Genomic DNA, 18,291 nt, shown 5'->3' with positions numbered 1-18,291 from the left:
TCATGTGAATCCCGAACCTCCATTTTTGAGGTACTGTTCATGCGAACGTAAAATGTTGTGTTTCAGGAGATTTCAAGCTTGTGGTGAGCTTTAGGAGGTCCTAAGGAAGCTCGGGGACGTTCGTTGGAGAGTTTTGGACGTCGGGATCGTAGGTTTCAAGTTTGGCCGAATCCTTGGTTTTTGCAAGGTGAGATTTCGTAGTTTTTAGGCCCTAAAACTAGTCCAACGTGATAGTACACTCTTAGGGCTTCAATTTGGTATAAAATACGAAGAAAATGGGTGAAAAACGAAGGAGAACAGTGAGTTTGAAAATCGGCCGGAGTTCGGCCGGAGTCCGGCCACCGGAGAACCAGTCCGGCGAGGCCCTGCGAAGAAGACGACACGTGCGCTGCACGTGCTGCGCGTGGCCAGCGCGTGGACCGTGCCACGTGTGGCGCGTGGGGGCGCGTGGGGCTTCCAAAATTTTTTCTGAAAATTTCTCGACGCTCGTGACGTCGAGTAGGTCGATGTGGTATATTCATATACCAAAATTGAGCATCGTATGAGAAGTTATTTCGAATTATTGGTGATATGCTTAAAATTAATGTTTTTATAGTTGTTTCGCATATAGGTGAGACGTATCCCGAGGACGACCGCATCCAGGGACGCCACGGGGGTTACGACCCGTCGACTTATCAGTGAGTGGGCAGTTTTGTTTTCGTATTACCTATATGCTATTGTTTTCCCAGAAAATGCATTTATATGAGAAAACGTTTTTAAAATGCCATGCATAGAATTATTTGGAAAAGGTGAATTTCACATGAGTTATATGATTGATATATGATGCATACATGTTGCATGGTGCTGTGGAGGCACAGGTAAGTCAGGTGAGTTCATTTATTCATTGAATTGTTGTTGTTGAGATGTGTTGAGCTCATAATCTGCACCCTAGGTGTTAGTGCTTATATTATTCACCACACCGCACGCTCGCCTTGGATCCAAGTAGGTGGATGTCGTACAGACCATGTGAGGGTTCCGACATGCTAGTCGTACAGATCACTAGGCGTGATTCCGACTAGTGGGTGATCTTAGTTATGCGCGCTGATGATATGATGAGAGAAGCACTAGAGCGTATTTTTACACCTTTCATCGTATAGACTACCTTACGTAGTTCCGAGTGATGTGCAGAGTAGGGCCGTATAGGTCACTGTGGTGACTCCGGCTTAGTGAGATATTGAGCTATTGAATTAATCGTATAGGACCAACTGCAGGGTCTCCGATTGATTCCTTATTTCACCTGATTTATATTTTGATTTATGGCATGCCATGTTTCTTGAAAATGTTAAAGATTTGAGATTTAAGTTTTGAGATTTTATATGGTTATATATATTTCTGGGAAAGTATACAGGTTTTTACGGCGAGGGGATATAATTGTTTTAATGAAATGTTTTGGAAAACTAATTTGTTTTACTGACCCACTCATTTTGTTTTGCGCCCCTCCAGGTTCTAGTTTAGCGGTGGTTGGCTCACGAGGTCCTTTCCGGCTTTCTGACAGATTTGGGACATGTAGGACTCACCTGAGGGTGATGTATTCTTATTTTAGTCCTACTTGACTGCAGATAACCTATGCTCTGAACTTATGTGGTTACTTGTAAACTCGTCCGGTTATGTCCGTATGTGGTTATGTTGAGTTTGGTTTGAATTTCTGTTGTTATATGTTGTTATTACGCTTCCGTGTCGTGCTTATGGTTACGTCACGCCCACGTGACGGCCAGCACACCTGGATCCTCCGGATCAGGGTGTGTCACATTCCATATTATCACATTCAAAACATAAAAACACAATTTTGTTTTAAGTATATTTTCGCTTACCTAAAGTCTTTAATAGTTTTTTAATTAATGTAGAAGTGTAAAACAATATATAAACACTCGTAATGACAAGCTTTATAACTTTCATGAAAAGCTTAACTTCGAAATTCGCCACTATAATCATATAATTCATAAATTAAAATTTAACCGTTGATTGTTGTTTACATTTATGCTTCATTGTTCTCATCAAATTTCGTTTTTTTAGATTTTCTTTTTTGAAATCATGATCTATTAGAGGGTGCAGGTAGATGAACGGTTTGGATCGTTGATATTAGATTTACAGTTTTACGGTTATTGAAAATATTGTTTGATGTTTATAAAGTTTCTACAAATTATATGACATTGACTCATATTTCAGTTAACCGTAAATACCGAAACGTGATATCATCTTCTTACATCCGCCAGATGATCATGTTTTCAAAAAATAAAATTTTAAAAATGAAATTCAGTAAGAAGAATAAAGCGTAAATGACAATCGACGGTTAAATAAATTTAAGGTTTCAGTACTACAAAATTATCTATTGCTGGCGGTCCAAAAACTTTTTTCAACGATCCAACCGTCAAACTTATTTGTACACAGTCCAAGATTGCATACCTAAAAAATCGTACAAAACAAACATTCAGAGATTACGTAACGAAACAAAAGTTTTCGACGGTTCTAAACGAAAAATCACAATTTAACGGTTATTTTAGCTCCAACTTTGATGAATTTTTACAGATACACTCCTCGACCCTATAAGAATGTAATGAATAAATTTGATCTTTAATTTAAAGTATTTACAATAGTGGATACCACAAAAACTTATTTTATACTTAATAGAAGTATAATATTAACTCTAAGTGTTTGTTTAATCTACCGTTTTGACACAATATGCATTCTACGAAATTTTTTTCAACGATCCAACCGTCAAACTTATTTGTACACATTCCGAGATCACATACGTAAAAAATCGTAAAAAACAAACATTCAGAGATTACGTAATGGAACACAAGTTTTCGACGGTTATAAACGAAAAATCACAATTTAACGGTTATTTTATCTCCGATTTTGATACTTTTTGACAGATAGACTCCTCGACCTATAAGAATGTAATTAATAAATTTGATCTTTAATTTAAAGTATTTACACTAGTGGATACCACAAAAACTTATTTTATATTTAATAGAAGTATAATATTAACTCTAAGTGTTTGTTTAATTTACTGTTTTGACGCAATATGCATTCTACAAAACTTTTTTCAACGATCCAACCGTCAAACTTATTTGTACACATTCCAAGATCGCATACGTAAAAAATCGTAAAAAACAAACATTCAGAGATTACGTAATGGAACAAAAGTTTTCGACGGTTATAAATGAAAAATCATAATTTAACGGTTATTTTAGCTCCGATTTTGATGATTTTTTACAAATACACTCCTCGACCCTATAAGAATGTAATGAATAAATTTGATCTTTAATTTAAAGTATTTACACTAGTGGATACCACAAAAACTTATTTTATACTTAATAGACGTATAATATTAACTCTAAGTATTTGTTTAATCTACCGTTTTGACGCAATATGCATTCTACGAAACTTTTTTCAACGATCCAACCGTCCAACTTATTTGTACACATTCCAAGATCGCATACGTAAAAAATCGTAAAAAACAAACATTCAGAGATTACGTAATGGAACAAAAGTTTTCGACGGTTATAAATGAAAAATCACAATTTAACGGTTATTTTATCTCTGATTTTGATGATTTTTTACAGATACACTCCTCGACCCTATAAGAATGTAATGAATAAATTTGATCTTTAATTTAAAGTATTTACACTAGTGGATACCACAAAAACTTATTTTATACTTAATAGAAGTATAATATTAACTCTAAGTGTTTGTTTAATCTACCGTTTTGATGCAATATGCATTCTACGAAACTTTTTTCAACGATCCAACCGTCAAACTTATTTGTACACATTCCGAGATCGCATACGTAAAAAATCGTAAAAAACAAACATTCAGAGATTACGTAATGGAACAAAAGTTTTCGACGGTTCTAAACGAAAAATCACAATTTAACGGCTATTTTATCTCCGATTTTGATGATTTTTTACAGATACACTCCTCGACCCTATAAGAATGTAATGAATAAATTTGATCTTTAATTTAAAGTATTTACACTAGTGGATACCACAAAAACTTATTTTATACTTAATAGAAGTATAATATTAACTCTAAGTGTTTGTTTAATCTACTGTTTTGACGCAATATGTATTCTACAAAACTTTTTTCAACGATCCAACCATCAAACTTATTTGTACACATTCTGAGATCGCATACGTAAAAAATCATAAAAAACAAACATTCAAAGATTACGTAATGGAACAAAACTTTTCGACGGTTATAAACGAAAAATCACAATTTAACGGTTATTTTATCTCCGATTTTGATGATTTTTTACAGATACACTCCTCGACCCTATAAGAATGTAATGAATAAATTTGATCTTTAATTTAAAGTATTTACACTAGTGGATACCACAAAAACTTATTTTATACTTAATAGAAGTATAATATTAACTCTAAGTGTTTGTTTAATATACCGTTTTGACGCAATATGCACTCTACGAAATTTTTTTCAACGATCCAACCGTCAAACTTATTTGTACACATTCCGAGATTGCAAACTGAAAAAATCGTAAAAAACAAACATTTAGAGATTACGTAACAGAACAAAAGTTTTCGACGGTTATAAACGAAAAATTACAATTTAACGGTTATTTTAGCTTTGATGATTTTGTACATATACACTCTTCGACCCTATAAGAATGTAATGAATAAATTTGATCTTTAATTTAAAGCATTTACATTTTTATATATATGAGTGATTGTATATATATATTTTTACATTTTTTACACTTCTACAATAATTATTATTAATTTTATTAATTTTTCCCTCAAATAAAAAACATTATTCATGAGGGTTTGAAGGATTTTAAAAATCTAAACGATAATATAAGTGTTACAATTATCTATTCGTAGAGGAATAATGATAAATCACAAGTGTTTATATATTCTTTCACATTTTTCATACTTGTATGTATGTCTTCTTAGTTCTTGCATAAACAAATACTATACTAGTATATTTTAATTTTGGACAAGAATATGTTATGTAAAATTTATCCTAGTAATGATAATAAGGAACTCTCATAATAAAAAAAAAAATGACTAAAACATTTTTTTTATTTTTTTTATAATTTATATAGAACGATAATACAAAACTATATATTTAATATAGAATATATTGTATATATTAATATGACTATTGTATTTTATAATAAATCTTTTAGTAATTAAACTTTAAAATTATTAAAATAATTTTTTTCTTAACGGGTCGAAACGGGTTACCCACGTGTTACCCGCGTGTATACCTGTTAAGAACCCGTTATTAACGGGTTCTTAATGGGTCACCCGATAGTGACCCGATAAGTTATCGTGTTGACCCGAAACCCGTTATTTTCGTGTCGTGTCACCGTGTCGTGTCAAAAACTGCCAAGTCTATGTACACATATCATATTATGAGGATTTGAATTCCATCTAGATCATTGTGATGATTTTAGGAATCATTACATCTTATTTCTTCATCGTAAATCATGAAGTTATAAATTATTTTGATTTTATTTAAAAAACAGTACTTAACAAAAATTGATCGCAAAATATATAATGAATAAATGAAGAAGAATCTCATCCATATTATGATTGGTTGCTACGAAAAATGACCGACTTGTTTACATGTACTTGTTTTGCCCTATGCAGTCATTGAATCATCGTAAGAGTAATGCATGGTGACCAAATTGACCACTTGGGGATTGATGTCAATACGTTTCTCCTTACCTTAACAGTGTTCACCCGTTTACCAATGACCAATCTTATTAGTCATTCGGTTGAAACATTATCTTCATCACACCTGTCACCATTACAACCAACCCTATTTGATTCTTAGATTATTGTCCATAATTTTTCAGCAGGCCGGATCCTCTTTGTGAGAATCATGAGGATTCTCAAATCACATCCGTTTATTGTATATCGTGTGGACAAAAATTATTGTAATTTTTTTTTATTTACAATTGAATATAAACATTACCTGACAAAAACTGACTGCACAGTGTATGATGAACGAATGTGATTAGAGGATTCTCAATTTTCTATTTTCTAAACATTGTGACATTTATTAACAGGCTAATTAAAGAGACATGTAAGAAGGAGTTGAAACTTAATGACACTTTCCAAATAAGAATATACAAATCCATCTTACATATTTTTGTAATGCTCATAAACCGTTTGTAAATCCTCCTATCTGATATGGGTTTTTGTTAAAGCATCTCTTGCATAACAAGAAATTGGTGGGTTTATTGGGTTGTTAGCACGGTTGCATCGTATTGTTTGGTACCATTCACTAAACTCTTTACTTTTTGTCTTTTCTACACATGATGCCAACTGAAATGATAGCTGAATTTTGCAATCGTGACATTTTAATGCAATGCAAGTATATTGCTTGGTTATATTTTATATGTGTTCGGGCGAAGATTTCTCTGGAGAAGGATCCTCGGACCTCAGCACAGCTCCCCAAGGGATTGGCACTTTGGATGTGTAGTTGGGCTCTTGCTTGTTGATATGCTACAAAAAGATGACAAAGTTAGTTCTGAAAGGTGCCTTTATGGGGCCTTAGGTGTAGGCCTTGAGGCTCGCAATCAAAACTAACTGAGTGCTAGACGTGCCATTACTATCTCAATATAGCAGATGTAGAACAAGAGTGTTTTAAGTCGATTACTTGCGCCCCAAGTTACTCGAACTTCTTGTTATCAAAGCATTGCCGTGGATGGGTTAAGTCTACATTAAATTATTTTTCTTGCCTTTTAAACAAGGACTTTTAGTTCATAGTCTTGTATGTTCGAATGAAGGGAGTCCAGATCCCCTTAAGTCATTTGTTTGGTCCTAGATTGCTTTTAATGAAGACATATTCATTAAACTAACCAGATCCAAATGTAAATAAGACTCGTAAAGTAGGAAAGCAGGTGGATATGACTTGAATACATACTGGAGAATGCATTAAGTAATAGATCTACAAATTTAGAAAACAAACAAAGAGCCTCGGGCAAGATTTCACCTTGTTTGGCAAGGTTGAACCTCTTGCAATCGCTTCTCTTTGAATTAACAAGGGTTTATGTGCTAAAAAGGGATGGATGGTAAACAAGTTTACACAAAGGAATCGATACTACGTGACTGAGGAAGATAGCAGAGCTTTAAACTGAACAAGAGATAGCTTGTTGCTAAAAAGGACTAAATCTGGGTTAATTTCAGCTTTTGGATGCAAATCTGGCTTGAGAGCAGAGTTTGTACGTTTGTTTGTTTGACTGGTTGAGTGTCCTTGGCTCTGGGCCTCTTCCTCCTTTTATAGGCAAATTAGCCCCATTGTTGTAACTTTGTTCTTGCCCGAAAGCACTTGGAGGGTAGTGAGTCATCACCTTTTTACTTAGAATGCTACTAGAAAGTGTTTTTTGGCTAGTTGTAGGTTAGTCTCCATCACTTGTCACTTCAGTGGCAAACACGTGGCTTGCATTTTGGCTGAGAAGGCTTCAATTTGCTTTTGGGCTTAGTGCTGGGCTTCGGGCAAGTTTTCTTTAATTAGGTATTCTTGGGCTTTTCTTCATCTAAGTCCAATGTTCAAATATTAACCCAAACAGTACCCCCTTTAATCATTGTTAAGTCTACAACCCGAGACGCTAATAATGATTAAATAGCCGCCACACGCCTTCACTCGGGACTTGTGCCATTTAAAACAGCCGTTGTGAACTAAACCTTTGCACTAAACCACGAATTCCATCGTTAATTAACTGCTCACTATATAATTCTCACTTAGACCCTTTGGCTAAATACCTTAGCAACTTAAAACCTTCGAATTCCCAAAACTTCCCAGAATTCTCAGAGCCTTCAGACTTTCCAGAAACCTCTCTCATTCTTCAGTTCTTGCCCCTTAATTCCAATTTTCTTCCCATCTTCTCCTCAAAATCATCCAATGGCACCCAAAGCTGCTCGAACTCAATCTTCTTGCGAGACTGGTGAGGGGATTTCCACCATGCATCGCTTGCTCAACAACTTTCATCGCCCTCGGGCAGGCCTGCACACTAAACTCTTCTTCGATGAGGGAAGAGTTCACTCCTTGGGACCTACATGGACTTTTCCAGTCTTAATTGTCATTGAAAACAACATGCCCAAGGAGAAATGGTTCACCCTAAACCCATTTTTGGCCGAGTCAGGCATTTCTTCCTCCAAATGGTCAAACCACCGCTGTGGGTTCTCTCTAATGAAGGATGAAGGATGAAGGATGGACACAATGGATAAATGAGCTCGAGCCAACCTTCAAGCAAAAATGGATGAACAATGGTATTTATGAGCTGATAATGCTTTCCAAGACCACGGTCATTGCCAAGCCCGAGTTGCTCACAACGGCTTTCCTCTTCTGGAATTCGGGGACAAACACTAATTTTAGGATGGGTCCTATGTCCCTGACCATTCTCGATATGGTACAAGTCTTCGGGTTTAGGCCCTCCGGCAGAGTTATAAACGTTACCTACGACTGGGCTCCACCTTCTTGCTCGACTACTGAGAGCTCGGGCAGCCCTGGTTCCATAATTCATTTGAAGTATAATTCTATGACTTTGAAGTATAATTCATTTGAAGTCATATAATTCTTGCTCGACTACTGAGAGCTCGGGCAGCCCTGGTTCCATAATTCATTTGAAGTATAATTCTATGACTTTCAAGAGTTATGGGACTTCATTCACGAGTTTTATTCCGTTTGTGAAAAAGGAATTTGGCCCCTCATCTTCCAACACCAACATAGATCAGAAGCATATGTATTTTCTACTATACTAACTCAAGAAGCATGTTTTCCCCAACAAGTCCAAGGGAGTAAAAGTCGAGCGGATCCCTCTAGTGGAAGCTCTGTATAATTTTGATGATATGCAAACAGGCCCATTCCTTCTTGCTCATCTCTATCACCTCATGTATGAGATTTCCAAGGGTGGACCATTTGAAAACAACCTTAATGGTCCTACTTGGATGATTTTACTTTGGCTTCAATGGTATTTCCCCGAGTTTCGGGCTCCTAACCTTGAATTCCCCAAGGGTGTTGCTCCTGCCCGAATTCTAGCCGAAGGTTCTCCAACCAATCACTCCACGTTTTCCTGCCTTTACTTCTTTAGAGTCTTCAGGACTCAGGTAGATCTAGAATGGGGGGCCTTCGTGCTTAGGAGATACCCTTGGTTTTTTGTACGAAGCCTTCCAAGATGCCTCTGGAGAAGTGGCTAGTCCCTTATGCAGAGAGAGATTTGTCAATTGTATTCAGTCAAGGGACCTAGCTTGGGGAGTAAGGAGTGACCGCTATGAACGTGGGTTGGAGGTTTACCACCGCAACTTCTGTGCTGGACAGTTGGGTTTTAGACAAACTATCCTGGTGCCCTCCTTCGATTATGTTCGTTGCAGTACCTCCTATCATATTCACTCTCCATAAGGAGTCATATTCAGAGCTGCTGATAGGAGCATATTTATGCGATTGAGTTAGCTTGTTCTCATGCATTTACGTTTTTATTTCCTAGTTAATTATGTATTGTAAGCTATTTTTGTGTGTTTGTAGGTTCATAGGCCTTATAAAGCAATAAGATGCATTTTGGTGCATTTTGGAGCAGTTTTTGGCTTGGAATGGATAACACATGCATAGAGCAAGGTGGATGGACGAAATTGAAGAATAAAGAGGCTAGGAATGTGTTAAAGAGAAAGAAGAATTAGTGTAAAAAGGACAAAGAGATCAGCCACAAAGGGGTGTCACTCCACCATTCACCTTTCCATCATTGCCGTGCACCACCATTGCACTCCCTTTGGATTCCTATGCCGTGCATCATCATCCATGTTCCCTCAATTGACTCACTTGTTGCATCATTCCACTTCCTTTCCTTTGTCTACCATGTGCACAATATCCTTTCACCTCCTTGCACTCATTGATTCACCACTTACTCACATTTCCACCCATGCCATGCATAATCACCCTTGTCCCCTTCATGCACCAGATTTCTTGCACTCATTTCATGCACCATTACACTCATTACACTTCATTGCCGTGCACCACCCTTGTCTCCTTAATTATTTCTGATTTCATGCATCAATACATTGAATCATTTCACTCAATTGCTGCACACTCCTTGTTCCCTTCACCCATCAGATTTCATACAACTTTTACCTCCACTACATGCACTCATTGATGCACCATCCACCACCTTTGGAATCCCATGTTGTGCATCATGACATTTGCTGCACCTTTGACTCATTTCTGCACCATTCCACATCTCTTTCCTTTCTATACCATGTGCACAATCATTCATGTTCCCTAGCTGCAATACCACTCCATTTTACCTCCATGCTTTGCATCATTACTTCATTTTCACCCTTGAATCATTACACACACCACCAATTCACCTTCCTTGCTGTGCATTTCCTCTATAAAAGGAAGTGTGTGTGGCAGCCATAGAGCTTAGTTTTTGCTTGATCATTCATCCCTATTTCAATACCACTTCATCCAAACACATCCATTCATCTTCACATCCATTCCTCCATACAAACAAACCTTCAAACACTCACCAACACCTTGTGCCGTAGCAAAGGAAGGGAAGGAAAGTGCTTAGACGTGCTTGCTGTCCAACTTGGATCGTTGGAGCGTTTATGTGTTTTCTTTCTTTTGTTTCTAATGTTTAAATTCATTTCCTTTCGTTTTGTTTTAAATATGAATGGCTAAACCCCTCTTAGCTAGGGGTGATTTCAAAGCCATGATTATGTGTGCAATACAATTTAATAAATTCCAGTTATGAACTCTTGAATCGTGAATGCAATTGGCTTCACTATTTGATTGATAGCTTATTTGTATTTGTTGATTAAGGGTCGACACTTAATTGGCATGCATAAATCCGATGCTAGAATATAAGGAAGTTTCACATAATCGTTACAAACTTATATTCATAAGTAGTGGAGGTCGCTTATAAATGATCGCGTTAAGTTCAATTCCTAGCATAAGCGACATGATGTCATAGTTGCAAGTGCTTTGTCAATGCTTATGATTTTCATTAAAGGTAATGATCTTTGATTGTATCTCTATTATGATGTCATGTAGGGAACTTTTGAAGAATGTTTTGGGTTGTCGAATGATGTCATCCAATCCAATAAAACAAGGAAAATCTGAGATTTAACTAGTGAAGTCACGGTTAATTTGGAGCATTGTCGTTCATAATTCAATGAAGTAGTAACTGGAAATCGAATTATTTGCATACATGTCATGTGTGGAGAAAAAGCCTCTAGCTATCCCATCCAGCATCTTATTTCTCAAATTTGTTTTACAATCTGTCTAGTTTTTCATACTTGTTTGTTTGTTTCAACTTCATCCAAATCAAAACCCCCCTTTAAGTTTCTTGTTTCAAAGTGTTTCAAATCTGTTTTAGTTTGTGTTTTTAAGTGTTTTGATTCAAGTAAAAGTCAATTTTCGTTCAAAGTCATTCCTAGTGTCTAGTTTAAGTTTATTTGGTTGTTTTAAGCTGTTTTGAGTATTTTAAGTTTGCTTTGAGTCTTGTAAATCTTGTTCAGTGTTTTTAAGTTTAATTTTATGTTTTTGAGTCAGTTTAGAGGTTATTAGGAAGCCCTCCTAATCCCCGGTCCAGAACGATCCCTACTTATACCTATACTACAATTGTCAAAAGAGGGTTAAATTTGTGTGTTAAGTTAATTTTCGCATCAAGTTTTTGGCGCCGTTGCCGGGGATTAGCAACTTTGCTAATCCCTTGTTATTTCTTTTTGTTTATTTTCATGTGTTTTTGTTCCTAGTTGCTGATTTTACTTGTTTTTTTGTTTTCGGTGGTTTATGACTAGAAGTTCTCAACCTGTTCATAAGCACATCTTTGACTTTGACGACGATTTTGAACAAACTTTGAGATGAGCAAGGAATCAACAAGATCCCCAACCATCTCAACCTGCACCAGATCTTGAAGAAGACAAAGTAGAAGAGCAAGAGGAGGCCACGACAAGGACTTTTAAAGAAGTCCAAGATATGGCAGTAGACAATCGAACAATCAAGGAGCTTTCTGCTTCGGGATTGGACAATGCTCTGCCTTTATGCATCCAATATCCAAGGGCAGCCCAAAACAAGACCGACGAGTTCGAATTAAAGTCCAGTTTATTGCATCATATTCCTAAGTTCCATGGGTTGTCCATGGAAGATCCTAATAAACATTTGAAGGAGTTCGAGGTTGTTTGTTCGAGCATGACCCCTGTGAATGTTGATGGGAGCATTCTGAAAATGAAGGCTTTTCTCTTTTCTCTCTTGGAAAAGGCTAAAGATTGGTTGTATGAGCTAGCCCCCGGAACTGTCACATCATGGGAGAGTATGAAACAAGCATTTTTGGAGAAGTTTTTCCCAACTTCTCGAGTCATTCTACTACACAAAAGGATTAGTGGCATTCAGCAAAACCAAGGTGAATCCTTTCCCACTTACTATGAGCGTTTTAAAACCCTTGTTGCTTCATGACCACAGCACCAGATGAAGGAGGAGCTTCTTCTTCAATATTTTTACGAAGGGCTTCTACCAATTGAACGCCAAATGCTAGACGCCTCAGCGGGATGAGGTTTGGTGGACAAAACACCCATGGCTGCCAAGACCTTAATTGCTAACCGAGCATTGAATGCTCAACAATATGAAGGCGTTAGTCAAAGAGACAACCCACGGCAGCAACAAGTCAATGAGGTAAGTGCTATTTCCGAACTTCAAAATCAAATGGCTAATCTTACTACTCTTCTTTCACATGTGGTTGAAAAACCAAAAGAACAAAGTGTAGCTGCTTGTGGCGTGTGCTCAATGAATGGACATCTCACGGATAAGTGCCTTCAATTGATCGAGAACGGAGGGTGGGAATCTGCCAACCCGTGGGTTTTGGGAGTCAAAACCAACCAAGGAATGATCCGTTCTCGAATACATACAATCCAGGTTGGAGAGATCATCCAAATTTCAAATGGAGGGAGCCCCAACAAACCCAACAACAAAGTGCATTCAGACAGCAACCTTCAAGATTCTATCAAAGGCCGTATGCACCCGCACAACCCCAAACACAACCTGCCCAAAATAACTCAGGTTCGTCTTTTGATAATGCTCAAGTTATTCAGTTACTAACTACGTTGGTGAAGGGTCAGGAAAATTAAGCCAAAGATATGCACAGTTACGCCAAGGAAGTGCAAAATCAAGCTCAAGAGGTGACTGAATTGAAGAGACAAATGGGACAAATGGCTAAGTTCATGGGGCAATTTAGTAGAGAACTAGGTAAGTTACCTAGTTCAACGGATGTGAATCCAAAGGGAGGCTTCAAATCTGCCAAAGCCATCACCTTGCGAAGTGGAAAAGAAGTTGGATCTGATCCCAGCCCATCTAAATCCAATTAAAAGGATGACGAAAAGATGCAATCTGAGGAGAAGGAACAAGGCCTGCCCTTAGAAAGGATTGAGCAATCTTTGCCGCAGCCACCTACACACCCTAATTCGACCACCAAAGGTAAGTTGGGTTCAAATTCCATTACTTCAAATTCCATTCCAACCAATGCACCCTTTCCTCGCTGGTTTATGCAATCAAAGAAGGATGAGAGTGACAAAGACATCCTTGACACATTCAGAAAGGTGCAAGTCAACATTCTATTTCTAGATGCAATTAAACAAGTCCCCAAGTATGCTAAGTTCTTGAAGGAGCTGTGCACTACAAGGAAGAGGGCTTCGAACAAAGAGGTGGTAAGGGTAAGTGAGAATGTCTCAGATATGTTGCAACGAAAATTACCTCCTAAGTGTAAAGATCCAGGCAGTTTTACAATTCCTTGTGTTATAGGAAATACTCACTTTGAATCTACCATGTTAGATCTAGGTGCATCAATAAATGTCATGCCTTATTCAATATATGCATCTATGAACTTGGGAGAATTAAAAAATGATGGAGTGATCATTCAACTGGCCGATAGATCTAATGCGTATCCAAAAGGTGTTTTGGAGGATGTTTTAGTGCAAGTGAATCACCTAGTCTTTCCGGCAGACTTCTACATGCTTGAAATGGAAGACTCGAACCATTCCCCTCAATTACCAATATTACTTGGCCGACCATTCATGAAGACTGCCCGCACAAAGATAGATGTATTCAAGGGAACATTGACCATGGAATTTGATGGGGAAGTTATTGATTTCAATATTTCTGATGTTATGAGATATCCTCATGATGGTTACTCTTGTTTCTCTATTGATGTGATTGACTCTTGGGCGCAGGAATTCCTTGATGATTTGAGTGAGGATGCACTTGAAAAGACTCTCACGCAAAGCATTGGACTAAAAAACGAAGGGTTAGCACTTAGGCATGCACACGGCAACAATAAGGAACATCTTGCCGTGCCTATTCAAGAAGAATTGGTGGAGATGGTTGCTGCCCTAGAGTCAAATCCAAAGCATATTGGTAAGTCTCCTAACCTAATTTCAATTCCCAATTTGACTAACAAGTTGCTTCCTTCTGTAATCCAGCCCCATTCCCTAGAGCTTAAACCATTGCCGAGCCATTTGAAATATGTGTTTTTTGGGAGAACAAGAGACGTTGCCCGTCATGATCTCTTCTTCACTCATTGCTCAAGAGGAGGACAAGTTGGTGAGGGTGCTTCGGGAATACAAAACTGCCATTGGGTGGACATTGGCCGATATCAAGGGAATTAGCCCTACCACTTGCATGCATCGAATACTCTTGGAAGAAGGAGCCAAACCATCTAGAGAAGCACAACGCCGGCTCAATCCACCCATGATGGACGTTGTGAAGAAGGAAATCATTAAGCTACTAGATTGTGGAGTGATTTACCCAATTTCTGATAGCCATTGGGTCTCGCCGATCCAAGTTGTTCTTAAGAAGTCTGGAGTCACTGTGGTAAAAAATGAAGATAATGAGTTTGTGCCCACCCGAATCCAAACCGGATGGAGAGTTTGTATTGACTATCGGAAGCTCACGCTATGACAAGAAAAGATCAATTCCCATTGCCCTTTATTGATCAAATGCTGGAAAGGTTAGCCGGTCATTCGTTTTATCGTTTTCATGATGGCTATTCGGGTTATAATCAGATTGTGATAGCTCCTGATGACCAAGAAAAGACTACCTTCACATGTCCCTTTGGTACCTTTGCTTATCGACGCATGCCATTTGGGCTATGCAACGCATCAGCCACATTCCAAAGGTGTATGGTATATATTTTCTTAGAATTTGTGGAAAAGATCATTAAAGTGTTTATGGATGACTTTAGTATTTTTGGTGACTCATTTGATGCATGCTTGAATAATCTTACTCTGATCTTACAACGATGCATCGAAACTAATCTTGTCTTGAATTAGGAAAAGTGCCATTTTATGGTAAAACAAGGTAGAGTTTTGGGGCATATCATATCAGAAAAAGGGGTTGAGGTTGATAAATCTAAAATAGATCTTGTACGTCACTTACCCTCTCCCACTTCGGTGAGGGAGGTTCGCTCTTTTCTTGGCCATGAAGGATTTTATAGGAGATTTATCAAGGATTTCTCAAAAATTGCCCAACCCTTTTGCCGTTTACTCCAAAAAGAAGTAGCCTTCGAGTTCAACAAGGAGTGTGAGACCACTTTCAAAACCCTCAAGGACATGTTGACTTCGGCCCCCATCATCATGCCACCAGATTGGAGCCTTCCATTTGAGCTAATGTGTGATGCATCCGATTATGCCATTGGTGCTGTTTTAGGCCAAAGGAGGAACAAACAGCCCTACGTCATCCACTACGCTTCCCGGACCCTAAATGGTGCTCAATTGAATTATTCTACCACTGAGAAAGAACTTCTTGCAGTTGTATTTGCTTTAGATAAATTTCTTTCATACTTACTTGGCACTAAAGTGATTGTATATTCTGACCATGCAGCATTGAAGTATCTTCTCACCAAGAAGGAGGCCAAACCAATGCTGATTTGTTGGATGCTCATACTTCAAGAGTTCAACATTGAAATAAGAGACAAAAAGGGGAATGAAAACGTGGTGGCTGACAACCTCAGCTGTTTAGTGCACGAGGAGGACTCCTTACCCATTCTAGACACATTCCCTGACGAGCAATTGCTGTCCCTAGAGGTAAGTGAGCCCTCGTATGCTGATTTGGTCAATTATTTGGTCACAAAACAAGTTCCTAGCACTCTAGATAAATACAAGCATGATAAACTCAGAAATGATGCACGATTTTATATGTGGGATGATCCATATTTGTGGAAGTATTGTCCTGACCAGATTATTCATAGATGTATGCACAATTCCGAGTTTAATTCAATTCTTGCATTTTGCTATAGTTATGCATGTGGGGGTCATTTTGGCACCCAAAGGACAGCCCTTAAGGTTTTAGAGAATGGTTTCTATTGGCCTACATCGTTTAAGGATGCTAGAACATTTTGTATAATTTGTGATAGATGCCAAAGAACAGGTACAATAGGTGCCAATGACCAAATGCCGCAAACCCCCATCTTTAATGTGGAGATCTTTGATGTATGAGGTATGGATTTCATGTGACCCTTTCCACCCTCATATGGTTTTACTTATATTTTGCTAGCCGTTGATTATGTGTCGAAATGGATGGAAGCCAAAGCCACCCGTACTAACGATTCTAGAGTGGTGGTAGATTTTATCAAGGCTAACATCTTTTCCAGATTTGGCATGCCGAGGGTGTTCATAAGCGATGGAGGCTCCCATTTTTGCAATCGCACCATTGAGGCGCAGTTTAAAAAGTACAATGTGAAGCATTGGGTTTCCACGCCATACCACCTTCAAACAAGTGGCCAAGTCGAAGTCTCAAATAAAGAAATCAAGCAAATCTTGGAGAAGACTGTTGGGCCAAACCGGAAGGATTGGAGCTTGTATTGCACTATGGGCATATCGCACTGCATACAAAACACCTCTAGGGATGTCTCCATTTCGACTAATCTACGGCAAGCCGTGTCACCTACCTGTGGAACTGGAGCACAAAGTGCACTAGGCTGTGAAAACATTCAATTTGGACTTAGATGCTGCTGGAATGAATAGGAAGCTCCAACTGAATGAACTTGAGGAGATACGGAATGAAGCCTATGAGAATGCACGAATTTACAAGGAGAAAACAAAGGCGTTTTATGACAAAATGATTCGGGGAAAAACATTCTCAATTGGACAGAAAGTGCTACTATTCAATTCCCGTCTACGATTGTTCCCTGGTAAGTTACGGTCTAAGTGGATTGGACCATTTGTTGTCACTAATGTTTTTTCCCATGGTGCAGTCCAAGTTAAAAGCTTAAGGAACGGCAACAAATTCAAAGTGAACGGGCATCGTTTGAAGCTATACTATGAGAGTGATATGGGGCAGATTATGGAAGAAATCTTACTCAGTGCCATGGGCCCTATTCAAGCTTAGAAGGAAGTTTCGTCCGGCTGCAAGACGTTAAAGCAAGCGCTTCTTGGGAGGCAACCCATGTTTTGCGTTCCTAAAAACCTTCCATTTTCTGCAGTTTTATTTTTCCATGATTGTCATTTTTATTTGTTGCTTGTTCAATTATTTTTGGTGTGGGTTTATTTTTGAAACATTGACAGATATGCAAGGTATTTTTACATTAAAATTCGTAAAAAATGAACAGGAGGTAGAAAAATACAAGAGAGAGCCTTCACAAAGGCTGCTTAGGAGAAGTCTTAGTAGTCGGCGGAGCCTCAACAGTTGGCGGAGCCACAGAAGGAAGAGGTATCAGAGGTTGATCATTTGGAGCTTCACTACGCAGTACAACCCCAGAAGGATAAGGCAAATGCTGTTGGAACAAACCCACAAACCTCTGATGATCAAGTAAAATCTAACCATCAGATTCTTGCATCTGGTCAATCTTCCTCTTCATGTTTGTAGCATAGTTGTGTGCAAGCCTGTGCAATTGTTTATTTTCATGCTTGAGCCCTCTAATCTCCTATTTGAGACTCATCACTTCAGCCGCCAATGATTCAACTTGACGGGTTGGAGCAAATAAACGTTGGGCCATATTGAACACAGAACCTGCATACTGCACACTGAGAGCCAGAGAATCCTTAACAGCCAACTCACCAGATTGTTTGGAAAGTAGTCTATTATCTTTGGGAGTGACAAGGTTCCGAGCCACCACTGCAGCGGTTATATCATTCTTCATCACCGAATCCCCAACGGTAAGAGAACCAGTAGGGGATATGAGGGTGCGTTTGGTACGCGGACGGGACGGAACGGAACGGGACGGGACGGGACGGGACGGAACGAAGGTGTAATTTTTGAAAAAGACATGGGGTATATTTGTCTTAAAATGGTAAAACATTG

The 18,291-nt window shown here is 38.3% G+C and overlaps 1 long non-coding RNA gene across 2 annotated transcripts; it reads left to right on the top strand.

Annotated features, from left to right (window-relative positions):
- On the top strand, positions 1-1,784 carry LOC126597147 (uncharacterized). Of its 2 annotated transcripts, none has more exons than XR_007614162.1 (3): positions 1-187; positions 596-677; positions 1,483-1,784. It is a non-coding gene; the product is annotated as an uncharacterized LOC126597147 (long non-coding RNA). The 2 variants fall into 2 exon arrangements; XR_007614161.1 differs by having other exon boundaries at positions 3-187; positions 611-677.
- The last annotated feature ends 16,507 nt before the right edge of the window (positions 1,785-18,291 follow it).

This window comes from Malus sylvestris, chromosome 13 (genome assembly GCF_916048215.2).
Source record: "Malus sylvestris chromosome 13, drMalSylv7.2, whole genome shotgun sequence".
Classification (NCBI taxonomy): Eukaryota; Viridiplantae; Streptophyta; class Magnoliopsida; order Rosales; family Rosaceae; genus Malus; species Malus sylvestris.
Note: the sequence above shows the minus strand (reverse complement) of the source record. Positions and strands in the feature narration are given on the sequence as shown.